Source organism: Schistocerca gregaria, chromosome 6 (assembly GCF_023897955.1).
Source record: "Schistocerca gregaria isolate iqSchGreg1 chromosome 6, iqSchGreg1.2, whole genome shotgun sequence".
Taxonomy (NCBI): domain Eukaryota; kingdom Metazoa; phylum Arthropoda; class Insecta; order Orthoptera; family Acrididae; genus Schistocerca; species Schistocerca gregaria.
Genome location: NC_064925.1, coordinates 587,088,812 through 587,114,127, shown reverse-complemented (window position 1 = coordinate 587,114,127; position 25,316 = coordinate 587,088,812).

The following is a 25,316-nucleotide window of genomic DNA, read 5'->3' as shown; positions in this document are numbered from 1 at the left end:
TTGACTTTTTAGCTGGCTTTGGTGCCTTGGACATGAGCTAGGATCTTAATATTTTGCATGATGCGAGGACTAGCAGCCACGTTGCACGGTAGAATGTGAAAAGAGTTCATATGTAGTAAAAACCTGAAAAATTCGTCCGTTTTCGTCATTTGCTATCGAATCGACTTAATGTCAGGTCGTCACATTGGACGCTCTTCTCAATGAAACGGTTATATTTATCGTGTGCAAAACCATGTGGCGTGCTGCGGAATGCGCAGACACTAAACGTACCATAGTAGAACACAGAAGAAGCTTCTAAGTTGACGTAATAGCCAGTAAGAAGACGTAAAATAATAGTTTTAGCTATCGATTATTGACTTCTTAGCCGGCTTTGGTGCCTTGGACATGAGCTAGGACCTTAAGAATTTGTATGAAGGGAGGACTAGAAGCCACCTTGCACGGGAGAATATGATATGTGTTCAAATGTAGTAAAAATCTAAGAAATCCGAAAGTTTTCGTCATTTGCTGTCGAATTGACTTAATAACAAATCGTCACATTGGCTGCTCTTCTCTCTGAAATGGTTACATTTATCGTGTGCAAAGCTATGTCGCGTGCTGCGATATGCGGAGACACTAAAAGCGCCGCAGTAGAACACAAATGAAACTTCTAAGTTGATGTAATAGCCAGTAAGAAGCAGTACAATTCAAGTTTAGTTATCGATTTTTGACATTTTAGACAGCTTTGGTGCCTTGGAAATGAGCTAGGACCTTACGATTTTGCATGAAGGGAGGACTAGCAGCCACGTTGCACGGGAGATTGTGAAAAGTGTTCATATGTAGTAAAAACCTAAGGAATCCGCCCGTTGTCGTCATTTGCTATCGAAAAGACTTAATGTCAGATCGTCACACTGGTTGCTCTTCTCTCTGAAACGGTTACATTTATCGTGTTCTAAGCTATGTCGCGTGCTGCGGAATGCGGAGACACTACAAGCACCATAGTAGAACACAGAACAAGCTTCTAAGTTGACGTAATAGACAGTAAGAAGCCGTAAAATAATTGTTTCAGCTATCGATTATTGACTTTTTAGTCGTCTTTGGTGCCTTGGACATGAGCTAGGAAATTAAGAATTTGTATTATGGGAGGACTAGCAGCCACGTTGCACGGGAGAATGTGAAAAGTGTTCATTTGTAGTAAAAACCTAAGACATCCGCCCGTTTTCGTCGTTTGCTATCGATTCGACTTTATATCAGATCGTCACATTGGCCGCTCTTCTCTCTGAAACGGTTACATTTATCGTGCGCAAAGCTTTGTTGCGTGCTGCGAAACTCGGAGACATTAAAGCACAATAGTAGAACACAGAAGCAGCTTCTAAGTTGATGTAATAACCAGTAAGAAGCAGTACAATACAAGTTTTATTTATCGATTGTTGACTTTACAGCCGGCTTTGGTGCCTTGGACATGAGCTAGGACCTTACGATTTTGCATGAAGGGAGGACTAGCAGCCATCTCGCACGAGAGAATGTGAAAAGTGTTCATATGTAGTAAAAACCTGAGAAATTCGTCCGTTTTCTTCACTTGCTATCGACTCGACTTAATGTCAGATCGTCACATTGGCCGCTCTTCTCTCCGAAACGGTTACATTTATCGGGTGCAAAGCTATGTCGCGTGCTGCGGAATGCGGAGACACCAAAATCCCCATAGTAGAACACAGAAGAAGCTTCTAAGTTGATGTAATAGCCAGCAAGGAGCAGTACAATTTAAGTTTTAGCGATCGATTTTTAAATTTTTAGCCGGCTTTGGTGCCTTGGACATGAACTAGTACCCTAAGATTTTGCATGAAGGGAGGACTCGCAACCACGTTGCACGGGAGAATGTGAAAAGTGTTCATATGTAGTAAAAACCTAAGAAATCCGCCCGTTTTCGTCATTTGCTATCGATTCGACTTGATATCAGATCGTCAAATTGACCGCTCTTGTCTCTGAAACGGTTGCATTTATCGTGTGCAAAGCTATGTTGCGTGCTGCAATATGCAGAGACACAAAAAGCACCATAGTAGAACACAGTAAAGCTTCTAAGTTGATGTAATAGCCAGTAAGTCGCAGTAGAACTCAAATTTAGATATCGATTTTTGAATTTTTAGGCGGCTTTGGTGCCTTCGACATGAGGTAGGACCTTAAGAATTTGTATGAAGGGAGGACTAGCAGCCACGTTGCTCGGGAGAAGGTGAAATGTGTTCAAATGTAGTAAAAACATAAGAAATCCGCCCGTTTTCGTCAGTTGCTATCGAATCGACTTAATGTCAGATCGTCACATTGGATTCTCTTCTCTCTGAAAAGGTTACATTTATCGTGTGCAAAGCTATGTCGCGTGCTGCGATATGCGGAAACACTACAAGCACCATAGTAGAACAAAGAAGAAGCTTCTAAGTTGAAGTAATAGCCAGTAAGAAGCGGTAAAATAATACACTCCTGGAAATTGAAATAAGAACACCGTGAATTCATTGTCCCAGGAAGGGGAAACTTTATTGACAGATTACTGGGGGTCAGGTACATCACATGATCACACTGACAGAACCACAGGCACATAGACACAGGCAACAGATCATGCACAATGTCGGCACAAGTACATTGTATATCCACCTTTCGCAGCAATGCAGGCTGCTATTCTCCCATGGAGACGATCGTAGAGATGCTGGATGTAGTCCTGTGGAACGGCTTGCCATGCCATTTCCACCTGGCGCCTCAGTTGGACCAGCGTTCGTGCTGGACGTGCAGACCGCGTGAGACGACGCTTCATCCAGTCTCAAACATGCTCAATGGGGGACAGATCCGGAGATCTTGCTGGCCAGGGTAGTTGACTTACACCTTCTAGAGCACGTAGGGTGGCACGGGATTCATGCGGACGTGCATTGTCCTGTTGGAACAGCTAGTTCCCTTGCCGGTCTAGGAGTGGTAGAACGATGGGTTCGATGACGGTTTGGATGTAGCGTGCACTATTCAGTGTCCCCTCGACGATCACAGAGGTGTACGGCCAGTGTAGGAGATCGCTCCCCACACCATGTTGCCGGGTGTTGGCCCTGTGTGCCTCGGTCATATGCAGTCCTGATTGTGGCGCTCACCTGCACGGCGCCAAACACGTATACGACCATCATTGGCACCAAGGCAGAAGCGACTCTCATCGCTGAAGACGACACGTCTCCATTCGTCCCTCTATTCACGCCTGTCGCGACACCACTGGAGGCGGGCTGCACGATGTTGGGGCGTGAGCGGAAGACGGCCTAACGGTGTGCGGGACCGTAGCCCAGCTTCATGGAGACGGTTGCGAATGGTGCTCGCCGATACCCCAGGAGCAACAGTGTCCCTAATTTGCTGGGAAGTGGCATTGCGGTCCCCTACGGCACTGCGTAGGATCCTACGGTCTTGGCGTGCATCCGTGCGTCGCTGCGGTCCGGTCCCAGGTCGACGGGCACGTGCACCTTCCGCCGACCACTGGCGACAACATCGATGTACTGTGGAGACCTCACGCCCCACGTGTTGAGCAATTCGGCGGTACGGCCACCCGGCCTCCCTCATGCCCACTATACGCCCTCGCTCAAAGTCCGTCAACTGCACATACGGTTCACGTCCACGCTGTCGCGGCATGCTACCAGTGTTAAAGACTGCGATGGAGCTCCGTATGCCACGGCAAACTGGCTGACACTGACGGCGGCGGTGCACAAATGCTGCGCAGCTAGCGCCATTCGACGGCCAACACCGCAATTCCTGGTGTGTCCGCTGTGCCGTGCGTGTGATCATTGCTTGTACAGCCGTCTCGCAATGTCAGGAGTACGTATGGTGGGTCTGACACACCGGTGTCAATGTGTTCTTTTTTCCATTTCCAGGAATGTAGTTTTAGCTATCGATTATTAACTTTTTAGCCGGCTTTGGTGCCTTGGGCATGAGCTAGGACCTTAAGAATTTGTATAAAAGGAGGACTAGCAGCCACGTTGCACGTGAGAATGTGAAATGTGTTCATATGTAGAAAAAACTTAAGAAATCCCCCCGTCTTCGTCATTTGCTGTCGATTTGTCTTAATGTCAGATCGTCACATTGGCCGCTCTTTTCTCTAAAACGGTTACATTTATCGTGTGCAAAGCTATGTTGCGTGCTGCGATATGCGGAGACACTAAAAGCACCATAGCAGAACACAGAAGAAGCTTCTAAGTTGATGTAACAGCGAGTAAGAAGCAGTACAATTCAAGTTTAGTTATCGATTTTTGACTTTTTAGCCGGCTTTGGTGTCTTGGCCATGAGTTAGGACCTTACGATTTTGCATGAAGGGAGGACTAGTAGCCACGTTGCACGGGAGAATGTGAAAAGTCTTCATATGTAGTAAAAACCTAAGAAATCCGCTCGTTTTCGTCTTTTGCTATCGTATCGACGTAATGTCAGATCGTCACATTGGATGCTCTTCTCTCTGAAATGGTTACATTTATCGTGTGCAAAGCTATGTCGCGTGCTGCGATATGCGGAGACACTACAAGCACTATAGTAGAACAGAGAAGAAGCTTCCAAGTTGACGTAATAGCCAGTAAGAAGCCGTAAAATAATAGTTTTAGCTATCGATTATTAACTGTTTAGTCAGCTTTGGTGCCTTGGACATGAGCTAGGAACTTAAGATTTTGCATGAAGGGAGGACTATTAGCTACGTTACACGGGAGAATGTGAAAAGTGTACATATGTAGTAAAAACATAGATATCCGCCCGTTTTCGTCATTTACTATCTAATCGACTTAATGTCAGATCGTCACATTGGCCGCTCTTCTCTCTGAAACGGTTACATTTATCGTGTGCAATACTATGTCGCATGCTGCGGAATTCGGAGACACTAAAAGCACCATAGTAGAACAGAGAAGATGCTTCTAAGTTGACGTAATAGCCAGTAAGAAGACGTAAAATAAAAGTTTTAGCTATCGATTATTGACTTTTTAGCTGGCTTTGGTGCCTTGGACATGAGCTAGGATCTTAATATTTTGCATGATGCGAGGACTAGCAGCCACGTTGCACGGTAGAATGTGAAAAGAGTTCATATGTAGTAAAAACCTGAAAAATTCGTCCGTTTTCGTCATTTGCTATCGAATCGACTTAATGTCAGGTCGTCACATTGGACGCTCTTCTCAATGAAACGGTTATATTTATCGTGTGCAAAACCATGTGGCGTGCTGCGGAATGCGCAGACACTAAACGTACCATAGTAGAACACAGAAGAAGCTTCTAAGTTGACGTAATAGCCAGTAAGAAGACGTAAAATAATAGTTTTAGCTATCGATTATTGACTTCTTAGCCGGCTTTGGTGCCTTGGACATGAGCTAGGACCTTAAGAATTTGTATGAAGGGAGGACTAGAAGCCACCTTGCACGGGAGAATATGATATGTGTTCAAATGTAGTAAAAATCTAAGAAATCCGAAAGTTTTCGTCATTTGCTGTCGAATTGACTTAATAACAAATCGTCACATTGGCTGCTCTTCTCTCTGAAATGGTTACATTTATCGTGTGCAAAGCTATGTCGCGTGCTGCGATATGCGGAGACACTAAAAGCGCCGCAGTAGAACACAAATGAAACTTCTAAGTTGATGTAATAGCCAGTAAGAAGCAGTACAATTCAAGTTTAGTTATCGATTTTTGACATTTTAGACAGCTTTGGTGCCTTGGAAATGAGCTAGGACCTTACGATTTTGCATGAAGGGAGGACTAGCAGCCACGTTGCACGGGAGATTGTGAAAAGTGTTCATATGTAGTAAAAACCTAAGGAATCCGCCCGTTGTCGTCATTTGCTATCGAAAAGACTTAATGTCAGATCGTCACACTGGTTGCTCTTCTCTCTGAAACGGTTACATTTATCGTGTTCTAAGCTATGTCGCGTGCTGCGGAATGCGGAGACACTACAAGCACCATAGTAGAACACAGAACAAGCTTCTAAGTTGACGTAATAGACAGTAAGAAGCCGTAAAATAATTGTTTCAGCTATCGATTATTGACTTTTTAGTCGTCTTTGGTGCCTTGGACATGAGCTAGGAAATTAAGAATTTGTATTATGGGAGGACTAGCAGCCACGTTGCACGGGAGAATGTGAAAAGTGTTCATTTGTAGTAAAAACCTAAGACATCCGCCCGTTTTCGTCGTTTGCTATCGATTCGACTTTATATCAGATCGTCACATTGGCCGCTCTTCTCTCTGAAACGGTTACATTTATCGTGCGCAAAGCTTTGTTGCGTGCTGCGAAACTCGGAGACATTAAAGCACAATAGTAGAACACAGAAGCAGCTTCTAAGTTGATGTAATAACCAGTAAGAAGCAGTACAATACAAGTTTTATTTATCGATTGTTGACTTTACAGCCGGCTTTGGTGCCTTGGACATGAGCTAGGACCTTACGATTTTGCATGAAGGGAGGACTAGCAGCCATCTCGCACGAGAGAATGTGAAAAGTGTTCATATGTAGTAAAAACCTGAGAAATTCGTCCGTTTTCTTCACTTGCTATCGACTCGACTTAATGTCAGATCGTCACATTGGCCGCTCTTCTCTCCGAAACGGTTACATTTATCGGGTGCAAAGCTATGTCGCGTGCTGCGGAATGCGGAGACACCAAAATCCCCATAGTAGAACACAGAAGAAGCTTCTAAGTTGATGTAATAGCCAGCAAGGAGCAGTACAATTTAAGTTTTAGCGATCGATTTTTAAATTTTTAGCCGGCTTTGGTGCCTTGGACATGAACTAGTACCCTAAGATTTTGCATGAAGGGAGGACTCGCAACCACGTTGCACGGGAGAATGTGAAACGTGTCCATATGTAGTAAGAAACTAAGAAATCCGCCCGTTTTCGTCATTTGCTATCGACTCGACTTAATGTCAGATCGTCACATTGGCCGCTCTTCTCTCCGAAACGGTTACATATATCGTGTGCAAAGCTATGTTGCGTGCTGCGATATGCGGAGACTCTAAAAGCACCATAGTAGAACACAAAAAAGCTTCTAAGTTGATGTAATAGACATTAAGAAGCAGTAGAACTCAAATTTAGTTATCGATTTTTGAATTTTTAGCCGGCTTTGGTGCCTTGGACATGAGGTAGGAACTTAAGAATTTACATGCAGGGAGGACTAGCAGCCACGTTGCACGGGAGAATGTGAAAAGTGATCGAATGTAGTAAAAAACTAAGTAATCCGCTTGTTTTCGTCATTTGCCATCGATTCGTCTTTATATCAGATCGTCACATTGGCCGCTCTTCTCTCTGAAACGGTTACATTTATCGTGTGCAAAGCTATGTTGTGTGCTGCGATATGCGGAGACACTAAAAGCACCATAGTAGAACACAGAAAAAGCTTCTAAGTTGATGTAATAGCCAGTAAGAAGCAGAAGAAATCAAATTTAGCTATCGATTTTTGAATTTTTAGCCGGCTTTGGTGCCTTGGACATGAGGTAGGATCTTAATATTTTGCATGAAGGGAGGACTAACAGCCACGTTGCACTGGAGAATGTGAAAAGAGATCGCATGTAGTAAAAACCTAAGGAATCCGCCCGTTGTCGTCATTTGCTATCGAAAAGACTTAATGTCAGATCGTCACACTGGTCGCTCTTCTCTCTGAAACGGTTACATTTATCGTGTTCTAAGCTATGTCGCGTGCTGCGGAATGCGGAGACACTACAAGCACCATAGTAGAACACAGAAGAAGCTTCCAAGTTGACGTAATAGCCAGTAAGAAGCCGTAAAATAATCGTTTTAGTTATCGATTATTAACTTTTTAGCCGGCTTTGGTGCCTTGAACATGAGCTAGGACCTTAAGAATGTCTATAAAGGGAGGACTAGCAGCCACGTTGCACGGGAGAATGTGAAAAGTGATCGAATGTAGTAAAAAACTAAGTAATCCGCTTGTTTTCGTCATTTGCCATCGATTCGACTTTATATCAGATCGTCACATTGGCCGCTCTTCTCTCTGAAACTGTTACATTTATCGTGTGCAAAGCTATGTTGCGTGCTGCGATATGCGGAGACACTAAAAGCACCATAGTAGAACACAGAAAAAGCTTCTAAGTTGATGTAATAGCCAGTAAGAAGCAGAAGAACTCAAATTTAGCTATCGATTTTTGAATTTTTAGCCGGCTTTGGTGCCTTGGACATGAGGTAGGATCTTAATATTTCGCATGAAGGGAGGACTAACAGCCACGTTGCACTGGAGAATGTGAAAAGAGATCGCATGTAGTAAAAACCTAAGAAATCCGCTCGTTTTCGTCATTTGCTATCGAATCGACTTAATGTCAGATCGTCACACTGGCCACTCTTCTCTCTGAAACGGTTAAATTTAACGACTGCAAAGCTATGTCGCGTGCTGCGGAATGCGGAGACACTACAAGAACCATAGTAGAACACAGAAGAAGCTTCTAAGTTTATGTAATAGCCAATAAGAAGCAGTACAATTATAAGTTTTAGTTAACGATTTTTGACTTTTTAGCCGGCTTTGGTGCCTTGGACATGAGCTAGGACCCTAAGATTTTGCATGAAGGGACGCCTAGCTGCCACGTTGCACGGGAGAATGTAAAAAGCGTTCATATGTAGTAAAAACCTAAGAAATCCGCCTGTTTTCGTCATCTGCTATCAAATCGACTCAATGTCATATCGTCACGTTAACCGCTCTTCTCTCTGAGACGGTTACATTTATCGTGTGCAAAGCTATGTCGCGTGCTGCGGAATGCGGAGAATCTAAAAGCACAGTAGTGGAACACAGAAGAAGCTTCTAAGTTGATGTAATAGGCAGTAAGAAGCAGTAAAATAATAGTTTTAGCTATCGATTATTGAATTTTTAGCCGGCTTTGGTTACTTGGACATGAGCTAGGACCTTTAGAATTTCTACGAACGGATGACTAGCAGCTACGTTGCACGGGTGAATGTGAAAAGTTTTCATATGTAATAACAACCTAATAAATCCCCCCGTTTTCGTCATTTGCTATTGAATCGACTTAATGTCAGATGGTCACATTGGCCGCTCTTTTCTCTGAAACGGTTACATTTAACGTGTGCAAAGCTATGTCGCTTGCTGTGGAAAGCGGAGACACTAAAAGCACCATAGTAGACCACAGAAGAAGCTTCTATGTTGATGTAATAGCCAATAAGAAGCAGTACATTTCAAGTTTTAGTTAACGATTTTTGACTTTTTAGCCAGCTTTGGTGCCTTGGACATGAGCTAGGACCTTAAGATTCTGCATGAAGGGACACCTAGCTACCACGTTGCACGGGAAAATGTGAAAAGTGTTCATATGTAGTAACAACCTAATAAATCTGCCTGTTTTCGTCATTTCCTATCGAATCGACTTAATGTCAGATGGCCACGTTGTCCGCTCTTATCTCTGAAACGGTTACATTTAACGTGTGCAAAGCTATGTCGCGTGCTACGGAATGCGGAGACGCTAAAAGCACCATACCAGACCACAGAAGAAGCTTCTAAGTTGATGTAATAGCCAATAAGAATCAGTACAATTCAAGTTTTATTGAACGATTTTTGACTTTTTAGCCGGCTTTGGTGCCTTGGACATGAGCTAGGACCTTACGATTTTTCATGAAGGGAGGTCTAGCAGCCGCGTTGCATGGGAGAATGTGAAAAGTGTTAATATGTAGTGAAAACTTGTGAAATCCGCCCGTTTTCGTCATTTGCTATCGAATCGACTTAATGGCAGATGGTCACATTGGCCGCTATTCTCTCTAAAACGGTTACATTTAACGTGTGAAAAGCTATGTCGCGTGCTGCGGAATGCGGAGACACTAAAAGCACCATAGTAGACCGCAGAAGAAGCTTCTACGTTGACGTAATAGCCAATATGAAGCAGTACAATTCAAGTTTTAGTTAACGATTTTTTACTTTTAAGGCGGCTTTGGTGCCTTGGACATGAGCTAGGGCCTTAATATTATGCATGAAGGGAGGACCAGCAGCAACGTTGCACGGGAGAATGTGAAAATTGTTCATATGTAGTAAACACCTAAGAAATCCGCCCGTTGTCTTCACTTGCTATCGAATCGTCTTAATGTCAGATCGTCACATTGGCTCCTCTTCTCCATGAAACGGTTACATTTATCGTGTGCAAAGCTATGTCGCGTGCTGCGGAATGCGGAGACACTAAAAGCCCCATAGTAGAACACAGAAGAAGCTTCTAAGGTGATGTAATAGCCAGTAAGAAGCTTTACAATTCAAGTTTTAGTTATTGATTTTTGACTTTTTAGCCGGCTTTGGTGCCTTGGACGTTAGCTAGGACCTTAAAATTTTGTATGAATGGAGGAATAGCAGCCACGTTGCAAGGGAGAATGTGAAAGGTGTTCATATGTAGTAAAAACCTGAAAAATTTGCCAGTTTTCGTCATTAGCTTTCCAAACGACTTAATGTCACATCGTCACAGTGGCCGCTCTTCTCTCGGAAATGCGGAATGCGGAGACAATGAAAGCACCATAGTAGAACACAGAAGAAACTTCTAAGTTGATGTAATAGCCAGTAAGAAGCAGTAAAATACAAGTTTTAGTTATCGATTACTGACGTTTTTCCCTTCTTCGGTGCCTTGGAAATGAGCTAGGACCTTAAGATTTTGCATGAAGGGAGGACTAGCATCCGCGTTGCACGGGTGAATGTGACATGTGTTCATATGTTGTAAAACCCTCAGAAATCCTCCCGTTTTCTTCATTTGCTATCGAATCGACTTAATGAACGATCGAATCATTGGAGGCTCATATCTCTGAAACGGTTTCATTTATCGTCTTCCAAACTATGTAGCGTTTTGAAGTATGCGGAGACACTAAATGAATCATGGTCGTACACAGAAAAAGTTTCTAAGTTGATATAATCGGGTAGTAAGGAGTACTACAATTCTAGTTTTAGTTACCGATTATTGACTCACTAGCCTGGTTTGGTGACTTGGACATGAGTTAGTACCTTAAGATGTTGCATGAAGGGAGGACTAGCAGCCACGTTGCGCGTGGGAATGTGAAAAGTGTTCATATGTAGAAACAACCTAATAAATCTGCCCGTTTCGTCATTTGCTATCGAATCGAGTTAATGTCAGATGGTCACATTCTCTCTGAAACGGTTACATTTATCGTGTGCAAAGCTATGTTGCGTGCTGCGATATGCGGAGACATTAAAAGCACCATAGTAGAACACAGAATAAGATTATAAGTTGATGTAATAGCAAGTAAGAAGCAGTACAACTCAAGTTTAGTTATCGATTTTTGACTTTTTAGCCGGCTTTGGTGACTTGGACATGAGCTTGGACATTAAGATTTTTCATGAATGGAGGACTAGCAGCCACGTTGCACGGGACAATGTGAAGAGTGTTCATATGTAGTAAAAACCTGAGAAATCCGCCCGTTTTCGTCATTTGCTATTGAATCGACTTAATGTCAGATCCTTACTTTAGCCACACTTCTCTCTGAAACGGTTACATGTATCGTGTGCAAAGCTATGTCGCGTGCTGCGATATGCGGATACACTGAAAGCACAGTAGTGGAACACAGAAGAAACTTCTAAGTTTATGTAATAGACAGTAAGAAGCAGTACAATTTAAGTTTTAGTTATCGATTTTGGATTTTTTAGCCGGTTTTGGTGCCTTGGACATGAGCAAGAACCTTAAGATGTTGCATGAAGGGAGGACTATCAGCCCGTTGTACGGGAGAATGTGAAAAGAATTCATATGTAGTAAAAACGTAAGAGATCCGCCCGTTTTCGTCATTTGCTATCGAATCGACTTAGTGTCAGATAGTCACATTTGCCGCTCTTCTGTACGAAACGGTTACATTTATCGTGTGCAAAACTATGTCGCGTGCTGCGGAATGCGGAGACACTAAAAGTACCATAGTAGAACACAGAAGAAGCTTTTAAGTTGAATTAATAACCAGTAAGAAGCAGTACGACTCAAAATCAGTTATCGACTTGTGATATTTTAGCCGGCTTTGGTGCCTTAGACATGAGCTAGAACTTTAAGATTTTGCATGAAGGGAGGACTAGCAGCCACGTTGCATGGGAGAATGTGAAGAGTGTTCATATGTAGTAAAAACCAGAGAAATTCGTTCGTTTTCGTCATTTGCTATCGAATCTACTTTATGCCAGATCGTCACATTGGCTGCTCTTCTCTCTGAAACGGTTACATTTATCGTGTGCAAAGTTATGTTGCGTTCTGAGGTTATCGGAGACACTAAAAGCACCATAGTAGAACACAGAAGAAGCTTCTAAGTTGATGTAGTAGCCGGCAAGAAGCAATACAATTCAAGTTTTAATTACCGAAAATTGAATATTTAGCCGACTTTGGTGACTTGTACATGAGTTAGTACCTTAAGATTTTGCATGAGGGGAGGTCTAGCAGACGCGTTGCATATGAAAATGTGAAAAGTGTTCATATGTAGTAAAGACATTCATCGTCTGCAAAGATATGTCGCTTGCCGCAGTATGTGGAGACACAAAAGCAACATAGTATAATACAGAAGCACATTCTACGAAGATGTAATCGCCAATAAGAAGCAGCACTATTCAAGATTTAGTTGTCGGTTATTCACATATTTGCCACCTTTGGTACATTGGACATGACCGAAGACCTAAAGATTTTGCATGAAACGACGTCTGGAAACCACATTGCACGGGGGAATGTGGAAACTGTTCATATGTAGTAAAAACTAGAGAAAAATGCCTGCGTTCGTCATTTGCAACTGAATCTATTTTATTGCAACATCTTCACATTGGCCGCTTTTGTTTCTGAAACGGTTACATTTATCATCTGCAAAATTTTGATGTGTTTTCCGGTATGAGGAAAAAACTGAAAACATCATATTAGAACACAGTACAAGCTTCTAAGAAGATGTAATCGCAAGTAAGAAGCAGTACTATTCAAGTTTTAGCTATCGGTTATTCACTTATTTTCCGCCTTTGGTACATTGGACATGACCGACGACCTAAAGTTTTGCATGAAACGACGTCTGGAAATCACTTTGCACGGGGGAATGTGGAAACTGTTCATATGTAGTAAAAACTACAGAAAACCGCCAGCTTTCGTCATTTGCTACCGAATCTATTATATTGCCACATCTTCACATTGGCAGCTTTTCTCTCTGACACAATTACATTTATCGTCTGGAAATGTATGTCGCGTATTGCAATATGAGGAAAAAACTGAAAAAATCATATTAGATCACGAAAAAAGCTTCTAAGAAGATGTAATCGAATGTAGGAAGCAGTACTATTCACGTTTTAGCTATCGGTTATTTACTAATTTGCCGGCTTTGGTGCATTGGACATCAGTTTAAATGGCTCTGAGCACAATGGGACTCAACTGCTGAGATCATTAGTCCCCTACAACTTGGAACTACTTAAACCTAACGCACCTAAGGAGACCACACACATCCATGCCCCAGGCAGGATTCGAACCTGCGACCTTAGCAGTCGCACGGTTGGACATGAACTAGGACCTTAAGATTTTGCATGATAGTACGTCTGTACGCCACGTTGCACGGGAGAATGTGGAAAGTGTTCATACGTAGTAATAACCTGAGGAATTCAATCGCTTTCGTCGTTTGCTATCGAATCGAAAGTATTACCAGATCTTCACATTGGCCGCTTTTCTCTCTGAAACAGTTACATTTATCGCCTGGAAATTTATGTCGCTTATTGCAATATGCGGAAAAAACTGAAAACATTATATTAGAACACAGAAAAAGCTTCTAAGAAGATGTAATCGAAAGTAGGAAGCAGTAATATACAAGCTTTAGTTATCGGTTGTTCACTTATTTTCCGCCTTGGTGCATTGGACATGAGCAAGGACCTTAAGATTTTGCATGAGAGTACGTCTGTACGCCACGTTGCACGGGTGAATGTAAAAGATGTTCATATGTAGTAACAACATGAGAAATCCGACCGTTTTCGACATTATCCTTCGAATCGACTAAATGCCAGATCGTCACATTGGCCGCTTTTCTCTTTGAAACTGTTACATTCATCGTCTGCAAAGTTACGTCGATTGCCGCGGTATGCGCAGACACTAAAGGCAAAATAGTAGAACACAGAGGATGCTTCTAAGAAAATGTAATCGGCCAGTAACAAGCAGAGTTATTCAAGTGTTAGTTATCAGTTATTCACATATTTGCCGGCTTTGGTACATTGGACATGACCGACGACCTAATGATTTTGCATGAAACGACGTCTGGAAACCACGATGCACAGGAGGATGTGAAAAGTGTTCACATGTAGTAACCACATGAAAAATCCGCCCGTTTTCGACATTTGCCATCGAATCGAATTAATGATAGAGCGTCATATTGGCCGCTTTTCTCACTGAAAAGGTTACATTTACCGTCTGGAAATTTATGTCGTGTGTTGCAATATGCGGAAAAGAACTGAAAACATCATATTAGAACACAGAAAAAGCTTCTAAGAAGATGTAATCGCCAATAAGAAGCAGTACTATTCAAGTTTTAGTTATCGGTTATTCACTTATTTGCCGCCTTTGGTACATTGGACGTGACCGACGACGTAAAGATTTTGCATGAAACGACGTCTGGAAACCACATTGCACTGGGGAATGTGGAAACTGTTCATATGTAGTAAAAACTGGAGAAAACCGCCCGCTTTCTTCATTTGCTACGGAATCTATTTTATTGCAACATCTTCACATTGGCTGCTTTTCTCTCTGAAACAGTTACATTTATCGTCTGGAAATGTATGTTGCGTATTGCAATATGCGGAAAAAACTGAAAACATCTTATTAGAACACAAAAAAAGCTTCTAAGAAGATGTAATCGAAAGTAGGAAGCAGTACTATTCAAGTTTAAGCGATCGGTTATTCACTTATTTGCGGCTTTATTGCATTGGACATGAGCTAGGACCTTAGGATTTTGCATGAAAGTACGTCTGTACGCCACGTTGCACGGGAGAATGTAGAAAGTGTTCATATGTAGTAAAAACCTGAGAAATCCATCGCTTTCGTCATTTGCTAACGAATCGAATGTATCGCCCGATCGTCCCATTGGCCGCTTTTCTCTCTGAAACGGTTACATTTATCGTCTGGAAATTTGTGCCACGTGTTTGCAATATGTGGAAAAAACTGAAAACATCATGTCAGAACACAAAAAAGCTTCTAAGAAGATGTAATCGAAAGTAGGAAGCAGTACATTCAAGTTTTTGCTATCGGTTATTCACTTATTTGCAAGCTTTGGTGCATTGGACGTGAGCTATAACCTTAAGATTTTGCATGAAGTTACGTCTGTACGCCACGTTGCACGGGAGAATGACAAAGTTGTACATAATAGTAACAACATGAGAAATCCGCCCGTTTTCGTCATTTGCGATCGAATCGACTTAATGCCAGATCGTAACATTGGCCGCTTTTCTCTCTGAAACGGTTACATTTATCGTATGCAAAATTATGTCGCGTGTTGCGGTATGCGGAAAAAGCTGAAAACATTATATTAGAATACAGAAAAAGCTTCAAAGAAGATGAAATTGCCAGTAAGAAGCAGTACTATTCAAGTTTCAGTTATCGGTTTATTCACTTATTTGCCGGCTTTGGTGCATTCGACATGAGCTACGACCTTAAGATTTTGCATGGAATTACGTCTGTACGCCACGTTGCACGGGAGAATGAGAAAAGTTTTCATATGTAGTAACACCATGAGAAATCCGCCCGTTTTCGTCATTTGCCGTCGAATCGACTTAATGACAGATCGTCACACTGGTGGCTTTTCTCTCTGAAACGGTTACATTCATCGTATGCAAAGTTATGTCGCTTGCCGCGGTATGCGCAGATACTAAAATCACTATAGTAGTCACAGAAGAAGCTTCTAAGAAGATGTAATTGGCCAGTAACAAGCAGTACTAGTCAAGTTCTAGTTATCGGTTACTCACTTATTTTCCGGCTTTTGTGCATTGGACATGAGCTAGGACCTTAATATTTTGCAAGAAAGTACGTCTGTACGACACGTTGCACGGGGAATGTGGAAAGCGTTCATATGTAGTAAAAACCTGAGAAACCCGATCGCTTTCGTCATTTGCTATAGAGTCGAATGTATTGCCAGATCGTCCCATTGGCCGCTTTTCTCTCAGAACAGGTTACATCCATCGTCTGCAAAATTATGTCGCTTGTTGCGGTATGGAAAAAAACTGAAAACATTATATTAGAACACAGAAAAAGCTTCGAAGAAGATGTAATTGCCAATAAGAAGCAGTACTATTCTAGATTTAGTTATCGGTAATTCACTTATTTGCCGGGTTTGGTATATTGGACATGACCGACGACCTATAGATTTCGCATGAAACGACGTCTGGAAATCACATTGCGCGGGGGAATGTGAAAACTGTTCATATGTAGTAAAAATTTGAGAGATCCGCTCGCTTTCGTCATTTGCCATCGAATCGACTTGAAGCCAGATCGTCACATTGTCCGCTTTTCTCTCTGAAACAGTTACATTTATCGTCTGGAAATGTATGTCGCGTATTGCAATATGCGGAAGAAACTGAAAACATCATATTAGAACACAAAAAAAGCTTCTAAGAAGATGTAATCGAAAGTAGCAAGCAGAACTATACTATTGACTTATTTGCCGGCTTTGGTGCATTAAACATCAGTTCAAATGGCTCTGAGCACAATGGGACTCAACTGCTGAGGTCGTTAGTCCCCTAGAACTTAGAACTACTTAAACCTAACTCACCCAAGGAGATCACACACTTCCATGCCCCAGGCAGGATTCGAACCTGCGACCTTAGCAGTCGCACGGTTGGACATGAGCTAGGACCTTAAGATTTTGCATGAAAGTACGTATGTACGCCACGTTGCACGGGAGAATGTGAAAAGTGTTCATATGTACTAACAACATGAGAAATCCGCCCGTTTTCGACATTTGCCATTGAATCGACTTATTGTCAGATCGTCATATTGGCTACTTTTCTCTCTGAAACGGTTACATTTATCGTCTGTAAAGTTATGTCGCGTGTTGGGGTATGCGGAAAAAACTGAAAACATATATTAGAACACAGAAAAAGCTTCAAAGAAGATATAATCGAAAGTAGGAAGCAGTAATATACATGCTTTAGTTATCGGTTATTCACTTATTTGCCGCCTTGGTGCCTTGGACATGAGCTAGGACCTTAAGATTATGCATGAGAGTACGTCTGTACGCCACGTTGCACGGGAGAATGAGAAAAGCTTTCATATGTTGTAACACCATGAGAAATCCGCCCGTTTTCGTCATTTGCCATAAGAATCGACTTAACGCCAGATCGTCATATTGGTCGATTTTCTCTCTGAATCGGTCACATTCATCGTCTGCAAAGTTATGTCTCTTGCCGCGGCATGCGGAGACACTAAAAGCACCATAGTAGAACACAGAAGAAGCTTCTAAGAAGATTTTATCGGCCAGTAACAAGCAGTAGTAGTCAAGTTTTAGTTATCGGTTATTCACTTACTTGCCGGCTTTGGTACATTGCACATGACCGACGACCTAAAGATTCAGCATGAAACGACGTCTGGAAACCACGTTGCACGGGAGAATGTGGAAAGCGTTCATATGTAGTAAAAACCTGAGAAACCCGATCGCTTTCGTCATTTGCTATCGAGTCGAATGTATTGCCAGATCGTCCCATTGGCCGCTTTTCTCTCTGAACAGGTTACATCCATCGTCTGCAAAATTATGTCGCGTGTTGCGGTATGGAAAAAAACTGAAAACATTATATTAGAACACAGAAAAAGCTTCGAAGAAGATGTAATCGCCAATAAGAAGCAGTACTATTCAAGATATAGTTATCGGTAATTCACTTATTTGCCGATTTTGGTATATTGGACATGACCGACGACCTACAGATTTCGCATGAAACGACGTTTGGAAACCACATTGCGCGCTGGAATGTGAAAACTGTTCATATGTAGTAAAAATTTGAGAGATCCGCCCGGTTTCGTCATTTGCCATCGAATCGACTTGATGCCAGATCGTCACATTGGCCGCTTTTCTCTCTGAAACAGTTACATTTATCGTCTGGAAATGTATGTCGCGTATTGCAATATGCGGAAGAAACTGAAAACATCATATTAGAACACAAAAAAAGCTTCTAAGAAGATGTAATCGAAAGTAGCAAGCAGAACTATACTATTGACTTATTTGCCGGCTTTGGTGCATTGAACATCAGTTCAAATGGCTCTGAGCACAATGGGACTCAACTGCTGAGATCGTTAGTCCCCTAGAATTTAGAACTACTTAAACCTAACTCACCCAAGGAGATCACACACATCCATGCCCCAGGCAGGATTCGAACCTGCGACCTTAGCAGTCGCACGGTTGGACATGAGCTAGGACCTTAAGATTTTGCATGAAAGTACGTATGTACGCCACGTTGCACGGGAGAATGTGAAAAGTGTTCATATGTACTAACAACATGAGAAATCCGCCCGTTTTCGACATTTGCCATTGAATCGACTTATTGTCAGATCGTCAAATTGGCTACTTTTCTCTCTGAAACGGTTACATTTATCGTCTGTAAAGTTATGTCGCGTGTTGGGGTATGCGGAAAAAACTGAAAACATTATATTAGAACAAAGAAAAAGCTTCAAAGAAGATATAATCGAAAGTAGGAAGCAGTAGTATACATGCTTTAGTTATCGGTTATTCACTTATTTGCGCCTTGGTGCATTGGACATGAGCTAGGACCGTAAGATTATGCATGAGAGTACGTTTGTACGCCACGTTGTACGGGAGAATGAGAAAAGCTTTCATATGTTGTAACACCATGAGAAATCCGCCCGTTTTCGTCATTTGCCATAAGAATCGACTTAACGCCAGATCGTCATATTGGTCGATTTTCTCTCTGAATCGGTCACATTCATCGTCTGCAAAGTTATGTCTCTTGCCGCGGTATGCGGAGACACTAAAAGCACCATAGTAGAACACAGAAGAAGCTTCTAAGAAGATTTTATCGGCCAGTAACAAGCAGTAGTAGTCAAGTTTTAGTTATCGGTTATTCACTTATTTGCCGGCTTTGGTACATTGCACATGACCGACGACCTAAAGATTCAGCATGAAACCACGTCTGGAAACCACGTTGCACGGGAGAATGTGGAAACTGTTCATACGTAGTAAAAACTTCAGAAATCCGCCCGCTTTCGTCATTTGCTATCGAATCGACTTTATTGCCACATCTTCACATTGGCCGCTTTTCTCTCTGAAACGGTTACATTTATCGTCTGCAAAATTATGTCGCGTGTTGCGGTATGCGGAAAAAGCTGAAAACATTATATAAGAATACAGAAAAAGCTTCAAAGAAGATGTAATTGCCAGTAAGAAGCAGTACTATTCAAGTTTCAGTTATCGGTTTATTCACTTATTTGCCGGCTTTGGTGCATTCGACATGAGCTACGACCTTAAGATTTTGCATGAAAGTACGTCTGTACGCCACGTTGCACGGGAGAATGAGAAAAGTTTTCATATGTAGTAACACCATGAGAAATCCGCCCATTTTCGTCATTTGCCATCGAATCGACTTAATGACAGATCGTCACACTGGTGGCTTTTCTCTCTGAAACGGTTACATTCATCGTATGCAAAGTTATGTCGCTTGCCGCGGTATGCGCAGATACTAAAATCACTATAGTAGTCACAGAAGAAGCTTCTAAGAAGATGTAATTGGCCAGTAACAAGCAGTACTAGTCAAGTTCTAGTTATCGATTACTCACTTATTTTCAAGCTTTTGTGCCTTGGACATGAGCTAGGACGTTAAGATTTTGCAAGAAAGTATCTGTACGACACGTTGCACGGGAGAATGTGGAAAGCGTTCATATGTAGTAAAAACCTAAGAAACCCGATCGCTTTCATCATTTGCTATAGAGTCGAATGTATTGCCAGATCGTCCCATTGGCCGGTTTTCTCTCTGAACAGGTTACATACATCGTCTGCAAAATTATGTCGCGTGTTGCGGTATGGAAAAAAACTGAAAACATTATATTAGAACACAGATAAAGCTTCGAAGAAGATGTAATCGCCAATAAGAAGCAGTACTATTCTAGATTTAGTTATCGGTAATTCACTTATTTGCCGGGTTTGGTATATTGGACATGACCGACGACCTATAGATTTCGCATGAAACGACGTCTGGAAATCACATTGCGCGGGGAATGTGAAAACTGTTCATATGTAGTAAAAATTTGAGAGATCCGCTCGGATTCGTCATTTGCCATCGAATCGACTTAATGCCAGATCGTCACATTGGCCGCTTTTCTCTCTGAAACAGTTACATTTATCGTCTGGAAATGTATGTCGCGTATTGCAATATGCGGAAGAAACTGAAAACATCATATTAGAACACAAAAAAAGCTTCTAAGAAGATGTAATCGAAAGTAGCAAGCAGAACTATACTATTGACTTATTTGCCGGCTTTGGTGCATTAAACATCAGTTCAAATGGCTCTGAGCACAATGGGACTCAACTGATGAGGTCGTTAGTCCCCTAGAACTTAGAACTACTTAAACCTAACTCACCCAAGGAGATCACACACATCCATGCCCCAGGCAGGATTCGAACCTGCGACCTTAGCAGGCGCACGGTTGGACATGAGCTAGGACCTTAAGATTTTGCATGAAAGTACGTATGTACGCCACGTTGCACGGGAGAATGTGAAAAGTGTTCATATGTACTAACAACATGAGAAATCCGCCCGTTTTCGACATTTGCCATTGAATCGACTTATTGTCAGATCGTCATATTGGCTACTTTTCTCTCTGAAACGGTTACATTTATCGTCTGTAAAGTTATGTCGCGTGTTGGGGTATGCGGAAAAAACTGAAAACATTATATTAGAACAAAGAAAAAGCTTCAAAGAAGATATAATCGAAAGTAGGAAGCAGTAATATACATGCTTTAGTTATCGGTTATTCACTTATTTGCCGCCTTGGTGCATTGGACATGAGCTAGGACCTTAAGATTATGCATGAGAGTACGTCTGTACGCCACGTTGCACGGGAGAATATAAAAAATGTTCATATGTAGTAACAACATGAGAAATCCGCCCGTTTTCGACATTTTCCATCGAATCGACTTAATGTCAGATCGTCATATTGGCCGCTTTTCTCTCTGAAACGGTTACATTTAGCGGCTGCAAAATTATGTCGCGTGTTGCGGTATGCAGAAAAAACTGAAAACATCATATTAGAACACAGGAAAAGCTTCTAAGAAGATGTAATAGCCAATAAGAAGCAGTACTATTCAAGTTTAAATATCGGTTTATTCACTTATTTGCCGGCTTTTGTACATTGGACATGAGCTAAGTTCTTAAGATTTTGCATGAAAGTACGTCTGTACGCCACGTTGCACGGGAGAATGAGAAAAGCTTTCATATGTTGTAACACCATGAGAAATCCGCCCGTTTTCGTCATTTGCCAAAAGAATCGACTTAACGCCAGATCGTCATATTGGTCGATTTTCTCACTGAATCGGTCACATACATCGTCTGCAAAGTAATGTCTCTTGCCGCTGTATGCGGAGACACTAAAAGCACCATAGTAGAACACAGAAGAAGTTTCTAAGAAGATGTTATCGGCCAGTAACAAGCAGTAGTAGTCAAGTTTTAGTTATCGGTTATTCACTTATTTGCCGGCTTTGGTACATTGCACATGACCGACGACCTAAAGATTCAGCATGAAACCACGTCTGGAAACCACGTTGCACGGGAGAATGTGGAAACTTTTCATACGTAGTAAAAACTTCAGAAATCCGCCCGCTTTCGTCATTTGCTATCGAATCGACTTTATTGCCACATCTTCACATTGGCCGCTTTTCTCTCTGAAACGGTTACATTTATCGTCTGCAAAATTATGTCGCGTGTTGCGGTATGCGGAGAAAACTGAAAACATCATATTATAACACAGAAATATCTTCTAAGAAGATGTAGTAGCCAGTAAGAAGCAGTACTATTCAAGTTTTAGTTATCGGTTATTCCCTTATTTGTCGGCTCTGGTGCATTGGACAAGAGCTAGGACCTTACGATTTTGCATAAAAGTACGTCTGTACGCCAGAATACAGCATTTTCAGTTGTCAGACGGCTTCTAAAACCGAACTGTTCATTTGACAGCAAATTGTGTGATATCAAGTGATCAATTAACCTTACATGCACAGCCTTTTCGGTAACTTTTGCAAACACTGATGGCATAGAAGTAGGTCTAAAATTATCTATATTATCCCTTTCTCCCTTTTCATAAAGCGGCTTTACTGATGAGTACTTTAATCGGTCAGGAAACTGACCAACTCTAAAGGAAAAATTGCAAATATGGCTAAATACAGGGCTAACATGTGCAGCACAGTACTTTAATATGCTTATAGGCACTCCATCATATCCATGAGAGTCCTTAGTCTTCAGTGATATAGTTATTGACTCAATCTCTCTCTTGTTTGTATACAGAGGAGTATTTCAGACGTCAATCTCAGAAAGGTATTTGCGAAGAAATTTGTATGATTTCCTGTTGAAACTAAATTTTTATTTAGCTTGATTGTGACTACTTCTAACATTTTGATATAATTCGCCCTATGTTCTACATGAAATTATTATCCCACTAGTCAGCCAACTGTGCTGTCTATTACTGCTAGTACCCCATTCAGAATGTTCTAATGGAAAACAACTCTCAAAGAGCATGAGAAATGTGCCATGGAAAGCATTGTATTTATCATCTGTATTATTGGCACTATAAACATCTTGCCACTCTTGTTCCTTGACAAGTTTTAAAAACACTCTATTGCTGTTGGATTGACTTTCCTACGTTCTTTGTAACTAAATATGACATTGGGTTGAGTACAAAAACCTTTTAGTGTTAAAAATTGTGCATTATGGTCTGAAAGGCCATTCCCTTTTTTACTAACAGGATGCCCATCTAGTATTGAAGAACGAATAAAAATATTGTCTATAATTGTGCTACTATTCGCCTGCACCCTAGTTTGAAAAAAAAAACAAAACACAGTTGGCATCAGATCATATGAATTTAGGAGATCTACCAACATCATTTTTCTTGGGACCGAGCGAGGTGGCGCAGTGGTTAAGGCACTGGACTCACATTCGGGAGGACGACGGTTCAGTCCCGCGTTCAGCCATCTTGATTCAGGTTTTCCGTGATTTCCCTAAATCACTCCCGGCAAATTCTGGGTTAGTTCGTCTCAAAGGGCATGGCCGACTTCCTTCCCCATCCTTCCCTAATCCGATGAGACCAATGACATCGCTGTCTGGTCTCCTTCCCCAAACAACCCAACCCCCCTTTTTCTTGCACAATCATATACAAAATTAATATTGAAGTCCCCACATATAACTACTTTCTGGTACTTCCTACAAAGTGAATCAAGAACCCTCTCTAGCTTAAGCAAAAATGCTCTGAAGTTTGAGTTAGAGGCCCTATAAACACCAGCAATTAGAAGTTGAGTTTCACTAAATTCAACAAATGCTGCACAACTTTCAAATATCTGTTCAGTGCAGTGTCGTGATAAGTCTATGGACTCAAATAACGTATTGTTTTTTATGTACGGAGACACCTCCCCACCCCGCAAGGAACTCCTTGAGAAACAGCCAGGTAATATGTAGCCTGGTAAAGGAAGCCTATAAATTATCAATTTATTGAAGTGGTGCTCTGATATACAAATAATTTCAGCGTTAACATCTGTTAGCAGTTCACTAACTTTATCTCTAATAACTCTTATATTCTGATGAAATATGCCAATTCCTTCTCTACTTGGAAACATTACATCCTCTGGAGGAGAGCCCTTAGAGGCACGCCGGCCGCGGTGGTCTTGCGGTTCTAAGCGCTCAGTTCGGAACCGCGCGACTGCTATGGTCGCAGGTTCGAATCCTGCCTCGGGCATGGATGTGTGTGACGTCCTTAGGTTAGTTAGGTTTAATTAGTTCTAAGTTCTAGGCGACTGATGACCCCATGTGTTAATTTGCATAGTGCTCAGAGCCATTAGAACCATTTTTGAACCTTAGAGGCACTTCCTTTAAGCTGGTATACCAATCAGCTGACTTCAGTATTAAAAAGGTGCAGCTCTAACACCAAATACTACAGGAATTTTTCCATGAGTGACACCACTACCGCCACCACCACCCACTACACTGTCACCTATAAGCTTAGGTAGCCTCTCCTTCGCATACCTATTGAGGTGCAGGCCATGCCTAGTGAAACCCCATCTACTGATAGACCCAACTGGCACCACTGAGATGTGATCCATGCCCTCTCCCATCACTGCACTCCCCAGCCCCACAATTACGCCCCCAACAGCCGCATTAAGGTGTGGCCGATCATTATGCTGAAACAGTTGCACGAAAAGCACATTAGTGCCACCAGTTTGAGTAGCTATCTTAACCAAGTCACCACTGACATCATACCCCCTGTCCCTATTGCGACTGCTCCCAGCACCACCCACTATCACTACCTGATCCTCCTTTGTAAAATTCTTACATAACTCCCCTATGCTTTCAGCCACCTGAGCCAACCCTGCAGTAGGCTTCACAATGCTTGTGACCTGGTACTCACTCCACAAAACTTCCTGCAAATGCTGGCCCAAACCTCTACCCGGTAACTACCTAGCAGCAGAATCTAGGCCTCCTAATTGCTGAGGACGGCTGCAAGTTTCCTCCATATACAGCTACACGAGGATCCTCTCCGCTCAACTTTGACAGTTTGTCGTATCTATTGCATGTATGCAAAGTAAAACTGTCTGACTACCTCCTTTTCCTATCTATCTTCTTGTCAACTGCCAGTTCCCATTCCCCAGCACCCTTCACCCTCCTCAACTTATCTAGTTCCTCCTTTGCGCATTGTAACTGCACCTGAAGGGCACAGATCTTACGCTCCTGCTCCTCTATTAACTTGTTTCTATTACAGATTCTACATTCCCAGGACAGGATCACCCTCAAATGACCACTGGCTTCCCCACCGCATTCCCCCCAATGAAAATACTTTGAACAAATCCCACAGCTTAATCCACTAATCACAAACCTACGACATAGCAATCACTTCTCACTCACGATAAAATTTTACAGTTACTAAAAAAAACTATACGTCTACGTTACCAAAGTTCAGTTACAAAAGCAGCACTATTTAAGAACTAACAACTATGGTCTCGAAATTCTCTGCCTACTAAGAAAGCAGCTACTTGTATTAATACTACTACAACACAGCCGATACCAATACCAGCAAAACTTCACAAAATTATTGGCTAAAACCAAAAAATTTAAACTAAACGCCAGTTGAAAACTAAAGCACGAAATTTACTAAACGACTTCAACACACTGAAAACTCTATAAAACACAGCGAGCGAACGATTACAA